The following is a 6233-nucleotide window of genomic DNA, read 5'->3' as shown; positions in this document are numbered from 1 at the left end:
ACAAAGTCATAGAGTAGATAATGTCTTAATCAAGTTGCAGGAAGTTAATAACTAATCAGAGTTTAAAATGTCTATACATCAAAATAAGGCTTCGCTGGTGGCTCAGTGGTAAAGGGTCTGCCTGCCAATGCAGGAGACTCGGGCTTGATCCCAGTGAAGCCTGTGGGCCCTAGAGCGCGTGCTCTGGCAACAAGGGAAGCTATCACAATAAGAAGCCAGCTCGCTGAAACTAGGCAGGAGCCCCTGCTTGCCACAACTAGTGAAAAGCCCACGCAGCAATGAAGACCCAGCACAGCCAAAAATAAGTAACTAAGAACCAAACAAACAAACTTCTATACATCACAACAAGCCACAACAGAAATGCGTAGAAAGGGTTTGGGAAGTCATTAACAAATTATTCAATGTGGTTATTTCTGGGGCAAAAAGTAAATTTCTTCTGTTTTGTGGATGTGATGGTAGATTGAATTTTTTAACCTGGTATAATTGTGATCGTTAGAAATGTACAGAGATGATATATTCCTTTGTAATCGAGAATATTAAAGACATCAATACCAACAAAATTTAAAAGCTGTGCTCACTTTAGCGGCACATGTACTAAAATTGGAACAATACAGAGAAGATTAGCATGGCCCCCGTGCAAGGATGACACACTAATTCATGAAGTGTTTCATATTTTTTTAAAAAAGCTAATGGAAAAGTGGTAAAAATATCTGTAATATATGAGCCAGTCAAGGGATGAATATCCTCACTATGTGAAGAGCTGTTACAAAAACAGAGGGGAAAATGAACAACTCATTAGGAAATGGGCCAAGTGCACAAATAAGCGATTAACAAAAGGAAAAATGTTTATGGCCAAAAATCTTATGGAAAAATATCAGCCCCATTAATAATTTAAAAATTTAAATTAAAACAAGAAGTTTGGCAAAGATATCTAGATTGATACATTAAAAGAAAAATAATTGATCTTTGCCAAGCTTCCTGTTTTAATCTACATTTTGAAATTATTAATTAGGCTGATATTTTCCCATTTATTTACTCTCTATATAGTGAACACTTAGACACTCTTAGGTACTGCAGGAATGCACACTGGTATGTTATTTTGGCAGGCAATTTGACAATAGTTATCTAATTTTTAGGGCTTCCCAGGTGGCGCTAGTGGTAAAGAATCTGCCTGCCAATGCACGAGATGCAAGAGACGTGGGTTTGGTCCCTGGGTCAGGAAGACCCCTTGGAGTAGGACATGGCACCCCAGTCCAGTATTCTTGCCTGGGAGATTCCATGGTTAGAGGAGCCTCTTGGGCTACAGTCCTCTAACCGTAGGCCACAGAGAGTCAGACACGACCGAGTGACTGAGCACATACACGCATCTAATCTTACAAATGTGTATATATTTTGACCCAGTAATTTCATTTCCCACATTTATTCTCAAGAAATAATTAAGAACAAACCAAGTGGGACCACATCAATGCATTGTCATTAAAGTGGCAAAAATTAAAGTTAAGAGAGAATGTTAAAAGCAGCAAGGGAAAGGCAACAAGTCACATACAAGGTTATCAGTTGATTTTTCAGCAGAAACTCAGCAGACCAGAAAGGAGTGGCATGATATATTTAAGGTGATTAAAGGGAAAATTCTACAACCAAGAATACTTTACCAGGCAAAGCTCTTATTCAGATTTATGGGAGAGATCAAAAGTTTTACAGATAAGCAAAAACTAAAAAGTTCAATCCTACCAAATTAGCTTTACAAGGAATGTTAAAGAGACTTCTCTAAGTGGAAAATAAAAGGCCACAACTAGAAACGTGAAAATTATGAAAAGAAAAATCTTATAGGTAAGGGCAAATATAAAGTAAAGGTAGTAAATCAATCATGTACAAAGCTAGTAGGAAGGTTAAATGAAGAAAGTAAAATCATTTGTATCTACAATGAGCAGTTGAGGAATACACAAAACAAAAAGGTGCAAAATATGGTGTCAGAAAAACAGTGATCACAAGGAGATAACAATTGAAATGCAGGTTTGTTAAAATGCATTGAAGCTAAATGATTAGCAACTTAAAACAATCGCACATGCATACACATATATATATAGACTACTATGTATAAACTTCATGGTAATCAGAAGCCAAAAATCTATAATACACACACAGAAAAGAAAAAGGAATCCAAACATAATACAAAAATAGTCATCAAATCAAAAGGGAAGAAAGTAAAAGAAGAAAGGAATAGAAAAGAACTACAAAAGCAACTCCAAAATACTTTATAAAATGTCAGTAAGCATATATATCTCAAAAGTTACTTTAAATGTAAATTGACTCAATACCCCGGTCAAAAGACATATGGTGGCTGAATGAAAGCAAGACAAGTACATATACTACCTAAAAGAAAGTCACTTCAGATTTAGAGACACAAACAGACTGAAAATGAGGGAATAGAAAAAAGTATTCCATGTAAATGTAAATTTATAAAAATTGGAGCAGCAATACTTAAATCAGCTGAAATAGAATTTAAAATAAAGACTATAAAAGGGACAAAGAAGGACACCATGTAATGATCAAAGGATCAATTTAAGAAGATATAACAATTCTAAATATATATGGACCCAACATAGGACTACTTAGTATATAAGGCAAATATTAATGGATGTAGGAGAAACCAACTGAAACACAATAATAGGAAAGGACTTTAACATTCCACTGAAATTGATGGACAGGTCACCCAGATAGAAAAACAATAAGGAAAAAGTGGCCTTAAATGACACATTTTATCAGATGGATTAATAGATACATAAAGAACATTCTAGATACGTATAGAACATTCCAGCCAAAAGCAGCAGAATACACATTTTTATCAAGTACATATGGAACATTCTTAAGGATATGCTAGGTCACAAAACAAGCCTCAATAAATTTATGAAAACTGAAATCATATTATGCATCTTTTCCAACCGCAACACTTATAGGAATCAACTATAATAAAAAGACTGCTAAAAATGCACACACATGGAGGCTAAACAATATGTTACTAAACAATGGATGGATCACTGAAGAAGTCAAAGAGGAAATTAAAAAATAGCTGGAGACAAATGAAAACAAAAACACAATAGCGTGAATCTATGGGACACAGCAAAAGCAGTGTAAGAAGGAAGTTTATAATGATCCAAGCTTACCTCAGGAAATAAGAGAAATCTGAAATAAACAACCTAAGTTTATAGCTAAAGAAAGTGGAAAAAGCAGAACAAACAATACCCAAAGTTAGTAGAAGGACATAAATTACAAAAATCAGAGCAGAAATAAATGAATTAGAGACTAAAAAAAGAAAAAGAAAAAAAAAAACTACCAATGAAACTAAGAGCTGGTTCTTAGAAAAGATAAAAAAAAAGTGATAAATCTTTAGCCAGACTCATAAAGAAAAAAAGAGAAAGGGCCCAAATCACAACACACTGTGGAAAATTCTTAAAGAGATGGGAATACCAGACCGCCTGACCTTCCTCCTGAGAAATCTGTATGCAGGTCAAGAAGCAACAGTTAGAACTGGACATGGAACAACAGGTTGCAAATCGGGAAAGGAGTACGTCAAGGCTATATATCGTCAGCCTGCTTCTATGCAGAGTACATCATGCAAAGTGCCAGGCTGGATGTAGCACAAGATGGAATCAAGATTGCCGGGAGAAATATCAATAACCTCAGATATACAGATGACACTACCCTTATGGCAGAAAGCAAAAAACTAAAGAACCTCTTAAGAGGAGAGTGAAAAAGTTGGCTTAAAACTCAACATTCAGAAAACTAAGATCATGGCATCTGGTCCCATCACTTCATGGAAAATAGATGGGGAAACAATGGAAACAGTGAGAGACTTAATTTTTTTGGGCTCCAAAATTACTACAGATGGTGACTGAAGCCATGAATTAAAAGACACTTGCTCCTTGGAAGAAAGCCTTGATCAACCTAGACCACATATTAAAAACCAGAGACATTACTTTGCCAACAAAGGTCCATCTAGTCTAAGTTATGGTTTTTCCAGTAGTTATGTATGGATGTCAGAATTGGACTATAAAGAAAGCTGAGCAGTGAAGAATTGATGCTTTTGAACTGTGGTATTGGAGAAGAGTCTTGAGAGTCCCTTGGACTGCAAGGAGATCCAACCACTCCATCCTAAAGGAAATCAGTCCTGAATATTCATTGGAAGGACTGATGCTGAAGCTGACGCTCCAATACTTTGGCCACCTGATGCAAAGAACTGACTCATTGGAAATGACCCTGATGCTGGGAAAGATTGAAGGCAGGAGGAGAAGGGGACGACAGAGGATGAAATGATTGGATGGCATCACCAACTCGATGGACATGAGGTTGAACAAGCTCTGGGAGTTGGTAATGGACAGGGAAACCTGGCATGCTGTAGTCCATGGGGTCGCAAAGAGTTGGACACAACTGAATGACTAAACTGAACTCAGAAATGAAAAAAAAAGAGAAGTTACAATTGAAATCATACAAATGCAGAAAATCATATGAAATTACTACAAACAACTATATACCAATAAAATGGACAACCCAGTAGAAATGGACAAATATCCAGAAATGTGCAATCATCCAGGACTGAATCAGGAAGAAACAAAATATGAACAGATCAATTATCAGTTAAAAAAAAAATTGAACCAGCAATTAAAAAAACTCCCAAGAAGCTAAAGTTTAGGACCAGAGGACTTCTCAGGTGAATTCTACTAAATATTTAGAGAAAAGTTAACCCCTATCTTTCTCAAAATATTTTAAAAAATTGCAGAGGAAGGAATACTTTCAGACTCATTCTGTGAGTCCAGCATCACCCTAGTACTAAAACCAAACAAAGATATCACACAAAAAAAGAAAACTACAGGCCAATATCAGTGATGAGCATAGATTTAAAAAAATTCTCAAAAAATATATCAGGAAGCTAAATCCAGTAATACATAAAAAGATCATACATCATGATCAAAAGGGATTTAACTTAGGGGTGCAAGAATGGTTCAATATCTACATATCAAAAATGTGATACATCAAATTAACAAACTGAAGAATAAAGTCACATGATTATTTCAACAGAGGTAGAGAAAGCCTTTGACAAAATTCAATGTTTATTTACTATAAAACCTCTCCAGAAAGTGGGCATTGAGGGAACATACCTCAGTATAATAAAGACCATGTATGGTAAGCCCAGTTGACATCACAGTCAATAGTGAAAAGCCAAAAGTATTTCCTCAAAGATCAAGAAAAAGACAAGGATGCCCACTCTCACCACTTTTATTTAACATAGTATTGGAAGTTCTAGCCACAGTCATCACATAAGAAAAAGAAATAAAAGGAACCCACACTGGAAAGGAAATATTAAAACTGACACTATCTGCAAATGTTGTGTTGCGTTGTATGCCCAGTCATGTCTGACTCTTTGTGACCCCATGGATGTAGCCCACCAGGCTCCCCTGTCCATGGAATTTTCTAGGCAAGAATACTGGAGTGGGTTGCCATTTCCTACACCAGGGAATCTTTCTGATCCAGGGATCAAACCCACTTCTCTTAGGTCTCCTGAATTGGCAGGCAGATTCTTTATCACTGTGCCCCTGAGAAGATCCTCCTCCAGGGTCTCTTCCTGACCCAGGGTTCAGGAAAAGTGGACAGATACATGTAAAAGAATGAAATTGTAGCATTATCTAATACCATGTACACAAAATTTCAAAATGGATTAAAGACCTAAATGTAAAACTGGATACTATAAAACTCCTAGAAGAAAAACATAAGTAGAACACTATTTGACAGAAACTGTAGCAGTATTTATTTGGGTCTATCTCCTGAAGCAAAGGAAATAGAAGTGAAAATAAACAAATGGGACCAAGTTAAACTTAAAACCTTTGCATAGTTGAGGAAACTATTGATAATATGAAAGGACAACCTACTGAGTGGAAGAAAAATTTGCCAATGATATGACCACAGGGGGTTAAAACCCAAAAATACAAACAGCTTACACAACTCAATCTCAAAAAAACACAGAACCTGACTTTAAAATGGGCAGAGGGACTAAACAGATATTTTTCCAAAGAAAACATATAGATGACCCACAGGCACATGAAAATATGCTGAACTTTGCTAATCATCAGAGACACGCAAGTCAAAACCATGATGAGCTATCACCTCATACCTGTGAGAATGGTCATCCTCAAAAAGACCACAAGTGTTGTTGGCAAGGATGTGGTAAAAGGGAACCC

The 6233-nt window shown here is 36.2% G+C and overlaps 1 non-coding gene across 1 annotated transcript; it reads left to right on the top strand.

Annotated features, from left to right (window-relative positions):
- The first annotated feature begins 570 nt into the window (after nt 1–570).
- On the top strand, nt 571–677 carry LOC122425956. Its single transcript, XR_006265097.1, has one exon. It is a non-coding gene; the product is annotated as a U6 spliceosomal RNA (small nuclear RNA).
- Nucleotides 678–6233: the final 5556 nt, after the last annotated feature.

Source organism: Cervus canadensis, chromosome 23 (assembly GCF_019320065.1).
Source record: "Cervus canadensis isolate Bull #8, Minnesota chromosome 23, ASM1932006v1, whole genome shotgun sequence".
NCBI classification, from domain to species: Eukaryota; Metazoa; Chordata; class Mammalia; order Artiodactyla; family Cervidae; genus Cervus; species Cervus canadensis.
This window is presented reverse-complemented; position numbering and strand designations above follow the sequence as displayed.